The 5,269-nt window shown below is 51.7% G+C and overlaps 1 pseudogene; it reads left to right on the top strand.

Annotated features, from left to right (window-relative positions):
- The first annotated feature begins 1,935 nt into the window (after positions 1-1,935).
- On the top strand, positions 1,936-2,218 carry LOC147751572 (large ribosomal subunit protein eL37-like; annotated as a pseudogene).
- Positions 2,219-5,269: the final 3,051 nt, after the last annotated feature.

The following is a 5,269-nucleotide window of genomic DNA, read 5'->3' as shown; positions in this document are numbered from 1 at the left end:
GACCAGGAGGCCCAGGGGAATAGCATTGTGTTGCAGCGCGCTCCAGGTAGTCCCTGTTGTCCAGTGAAGCATGTTGAGTCCTACCTAAAACATAGGTTGACAACGTGGGGGGGGCTTGCTGCGATATGCTGATGGCACCCCGTTAACAAAATTTCAGTTCCTGAGGGTGCTGGCAATCACGATTGCAGCTGCGGGCTTGAACCCGATTGATTTTGGGACCCATTCATTCAGGATAGGGGCCGCTACAGAAGCAACGGCTCGGGGTCTGCAGGCAGACAATGTTAAACAATTAGGCTGCTGGTCTTCGAATTGTTTCAAACAGTACGTGCAGCTGCACATGTTGTAAGTTACTGAAGAAGTGCACTCACGCTTGTTGTCTTTTGTTTGGATTACAGTTTCACGAGCCTGTGACGCAGGGCGGAAATTGGAACCGGCCCAGTATTAGCTAACCACCACTTCAGGAACAAGGAATGGAAGACGAGTGGTCTGGGTCGTGGGCCACTCATACGTGAGGCGTGCCGCGGACATATTCAAGACAGGTGATGCGATCCACACATCTGAGGTATATGGTTTCAGGGTGTCCTTCCATGGGAAGGGCGGCCTGTGTATTGACCGACTGCAAAGTTTTGTGGAAGAATTGCTAGGGCGGCACAGGTCACCGCCATCTGTAGTCATAGTGCACATTGGGGCAATGACTTGGTAAGGTTGGGCAGACGGGCTTTAATCAAGCACATACTTTCTGCAGTTAGTTGGTTAGCAAAGACGCTCCCGGGATGTACAATAGCTTGGTCTCACATGATTCCGAGGAGGGTATGGCGGGGTGGATTGTCCACAACAGCGTTGAACCATTCGGTAAAGAGGGTCAACAATAAAATGGAGAAATTGTTTCGCTCTGCTCATCTTCAAAGCATATCTCATGGGTGCATCTGGGGGGCTCACTGTTATTCAGATGATGGGGTACACCTGTCCAGGGTGGGGAATGACTTATTGATAGGAGACATGATAGCTTGGCTAATGGGATTGAGGAGACATGACCCATAGGAGGTGTGGGGGCCAGATAGTCAGTCAACTATCTGGCCTGTGGCGGTAAGTTCATGATCAGTGAGCAGTGATTTCAAGGTCCCATTACGGATAGGATCGCCCAGGGGGAGACGGCCATTGGCCCCTCCCAGGGGGAGACGGCTATATGCCCCTCGCACGAATTTCCCGGGGGCCGGATATCCGCTGGAGTTCACACTGTCCATCTTACGGATACCCCGCACGGGAACTCGGACGACCTTAAAATGGCGTCGAGGGAAAGGGGGCCCCCACGACAAGGGAAGTTACAGTTGGCTACGAGGGTAAAGTCCTCTGCGCATGCGCCACTCACACGTGAGGGCGGAATTTGGTGATAGGGATCTGACACCGGTTAAGACCTTGCCGTTGGCCCCTAACGATAGGATGTACAAAATTCCTGAAATGCATTATGTCATAATGTTAGACTCGGTTAGGAAAATCTTTGTATTAGAGATTTGTTAAGGTTAGCCTGGATACCTGTCTTCATCAAATGTAATGAAAGTTGAATTTTGTACATGATACATGAAACGTTTTAATTTAAAGTTTTAAATTTTGTTTCATATTTTAATAAATATGGCCGGGGGGGCCATGAGGCCCCCCTGCCTTCCAAAAGTTCAAACTGTGTCTGTCTCCTACCATTGGGATTGGTGGTGGAAGGGGTGGCGGGCATCCCGGACCATGTAATCCAGGTGTGACTCAACCAATCGATTCACATCTTGGTATACTGCCTCAATGCAATGGAGTACAGGTCATATCGCTATACTTCAGCAATGCCCCATTGCCCTCCTGGACTGAGAGGACAGTACAGGGAAGCAGGGTAAAAGGTGTCATATGACTCTAGCTGTCACTCCAAGATGATCGCGATATCGTATTGGCCATTGTGGCAAGATGACGAAGGGAACGTCATCATTTGGCAAACGCCGAAACAAGACGCACACACTGTGTCGTCGTTGTGGATCAAAGGCGTACCATCTCCAGAAATGTGCCTGTGGCAAATACGGATATCCCGCTAAGCGCAAGAGAAAGTATAACTGGAGTGTGAAGGCTAAGAGATGCAACACCACAGATACCGGCCGTACGAGACACTTTAAGGTGGTCTACAGTGAATTCAGGAACAAAAAAAACAAAGAGGGCAGCAGTTGCAGCATCCAGTTCCTCATAAATATTTTGTTAAAATAAAATATGCCACATGATCGCAGATGCACCCAGGTCCCCGCAGGGATGATCTTTTAAAGACATTGCAGGTATTCGATTACTTTACGGATGAGTCATACAAGTTTGTCTTCGACTGAATATGTCCTGCGCTGTGTGCTTGGTGCAGCCGTTATGTTTTTTTAATGCATGGGAGCATGCATTCTCTTGGTCGGTCTCGTATTTACTTATTACACTCAATTTGTTAGGTCTCTAGTCAACTGCAAAAAAGAAATGGCATAGCTGCTCAACTGTATCAATTATTGCAGTTTTGTTCTGCCATTACAAATCCTCTCTGAGCCTCCTCTAGCAATGGCATTTTAAAATGAGGACCATTTCTGTTGACAGCTTTATTAAGGGGCTCTAAGTAGGTTTCAGGGGACATGTATAGAGCCCTTGTGCCCGCTTTATTGTGCCTGTTCTTTGTGCCCCTGGTGTTGAGTATTGTTTACTTTATTGTATTAGCTCTCCTTTTGTCCCTCTGTGCCCATTTTGCCTCTCTTCCCGGTCCCACTTCCCGCCGCTGCTTCCCTCACTTTATTGTGTCTGTTCTTTGTGCCCCTGGTGTTGAGTATTGTTCGCTTTAGTGTATTTGCTCTCCTTTTGTCCCTCTGTGCCCGTTTGACTCTGCCCCGGGTCCCACATCCCGCTGCGCCGTCCCCTGCGGCCCAGCCCCCGCTCCCATTAGTCCGCCCCTCCCTCCCAGCTGCTCCCCCCTCCCACCTCCACATCTTATGGTGGCAGCGCCAAAGACTTGCCTATGGCAAGCTCGTCTGCGCCCATCCGTGCCTGGGCCGCGCCCAGCGCCAGAAGCCTCGGCCCCCGCGAACACCATAATGCCCAACTCCTCTTCGATGCCAGCACCCTCCAAGCACTCAACCCCGGACACCTTCTACCGGGCCACCCCGAAGCGCACCCAAGGACCCTTCAGCTGCCGGAGCTGCAGCTTCACCAGCATCCGGCCTGCCAAACTGTCAACCAAAGAATCTAACCACCTCAGATGCATCCTCCTCAACACCCTCTCCGCCCGCAAACATGCTGTCGAACTCTGGGACCTACTCCACTCTACCTCCCCAGATGTCACCTTCCTGACAGAGACCTGGCTGTACAGCGATCAGCACCCGACATCGCCATAGCCATTCCGGAAGACTACAAGATCACATGCAGGTACCGTACCAATGGAGTAGGAGCAGGAATTGGCATCGTCCACAGGAACACCCTCAGAGTCTCGACCAACACTGACGACACCCCCATGCACTTCCAGTTCCACACCGATCCCAACACCACCCTCAGAGGAATCCTCGACTACAGACCCCCAAGACCTTGACCACAGTTCAGCGACTCCATTGCCAACTTTATCAGCACACACGCCCTCGCTTCCACGGACCATGTACTCCTTGGGGACCTGAACTTCCACCTCGAGAATAACAACGACACTAACTCCACCACCCTGATCGCCAACCTTGGACTGTAACTGCTCGTGACAAAACCCACCCACGCTGCAGGCTACACACTTAACCCCATCTCAACCGCAAGCCCCCACGTCTCCTTCAACCACACCACCGAAACCCACTGGACCAACCACAACTGAATCCATTTCACCTTCAGAAAGCCCACAATTTACCACCACACCTAACAGATGCCTCGACGCTGCTGGAGCAAAGTCACTGAAGATCAACTAATCACCACCCTCGCCTAGAGCCCACCCGCCAACTCCACTGACACTGACACCACCGTCCGCAACCTCAGACAATTGATCAACAACTGTGCCAACACCCTCGCCCCGCTCAAGACACCCCCCAACAGCCACACCATCCAGAAAGCCACCTGGTTCACCGAAGACCTCCAGGCCTCCAAACAAACATGCCAAAAACTGGAGAAGAACTGGCTCCGAGAACAAACATCGGACAGCTACGCAGACCAACCAGATTGCCACCCAAAGACAACATCACCTCATCAGATCTGGCAAGAGGGCCTCATTCAAAGACAGCCTAGATAACAATGCACACAACAGCAAAGAGTTCTTCAACATCGTGAAGGAACTGTCCAACCCAAGCTCAAACACCAACGACATCCCGCCTTCGCAAGACCTGTGCTACTTGCTGTCCACCTTTTTCCACCGCAAGATCAGCGACATCCACAACAGCTTCAATGCCACAACCGCCCCGACAACCACTGCCCCATGACCACCACCTGCACCAACCACCTGCTCTCCTGGACCAGCATCAACGACAAGGACACGAGCAAGATCATGAACACCATCCACTCCGGATCACCGTTAGACCCATGCCCTCACCACATTTTCAACAAAGCTAGCACATCCATTGCACCCCATCCCCGGAAAGTAATCAACAACTCCTTCAAAACAGCAACCTTCCTGGAAAGCGGAAAGCATGCCTAGATCAACCCCTTACTAAAGAAACCCAAGGCGGACCCCAAGGACCTCAAAAACGTCCGCCCCATCTCCCTGCTCCGGTTCCCGGCAAGAGTCACCAAGAAAATCATCAACAAACAACTGACCTGCTACCTCGAGGAGAACAGCATCCTGGACCCACTCAATTCCATTCCATTCCAGCAACCACAGCACCGAAACTGTTCTCATTGCCGCCACCAATGACATCAGGAACCTGCTAGACAACGGAGAAACAGCGGCCCTCATCCTCCTAGACCTATCAGCCACCTTCAACGCGGTCTGCCACCACACACTACGAACACGCCTACACAACGCAGGGATACAATAGAAGGCACTGGACTGGACCACATCCTTCCTCTCTGTCAGAGCTCAGAGCGTCCCCCTCCCACCTTCCGCTCCAATGCCACAGAGATCATCTGCGGTGTACCCCAGGGCTCTTCGATCAGCCAAATGCTGTTTAACATGTACTTGGCATCCCTCGCCCACGTCGCCCGACAGCACAACCTCAACATCATCTCCTACGCCGACGACACCCAGCTGATCCTCTCCCCCACCAAAGACACTCACACCACCAAAACCAACCTCTACGAAGGAATGAAGGCTGATGCC

Source organism: Lissotriton vulgaris, chromosome 1_1 (assembly GCF_964263255.1).
Source record: "Lissotriton vulgaris chromosome 1_1, aLisVul1.2, whole genome shotgun sequence".
NCBI lineage: Eukaryota > Metazoa > Chordata > Amphibia > Caudata > Salamandridae > Lissotriton > Lissotriton vulgaris.
The sequence above is the reverse complement of the archived record's forward strand: the minus strand, read 5'-3'. Positions and strand labels throughout refer to the sequence as shown.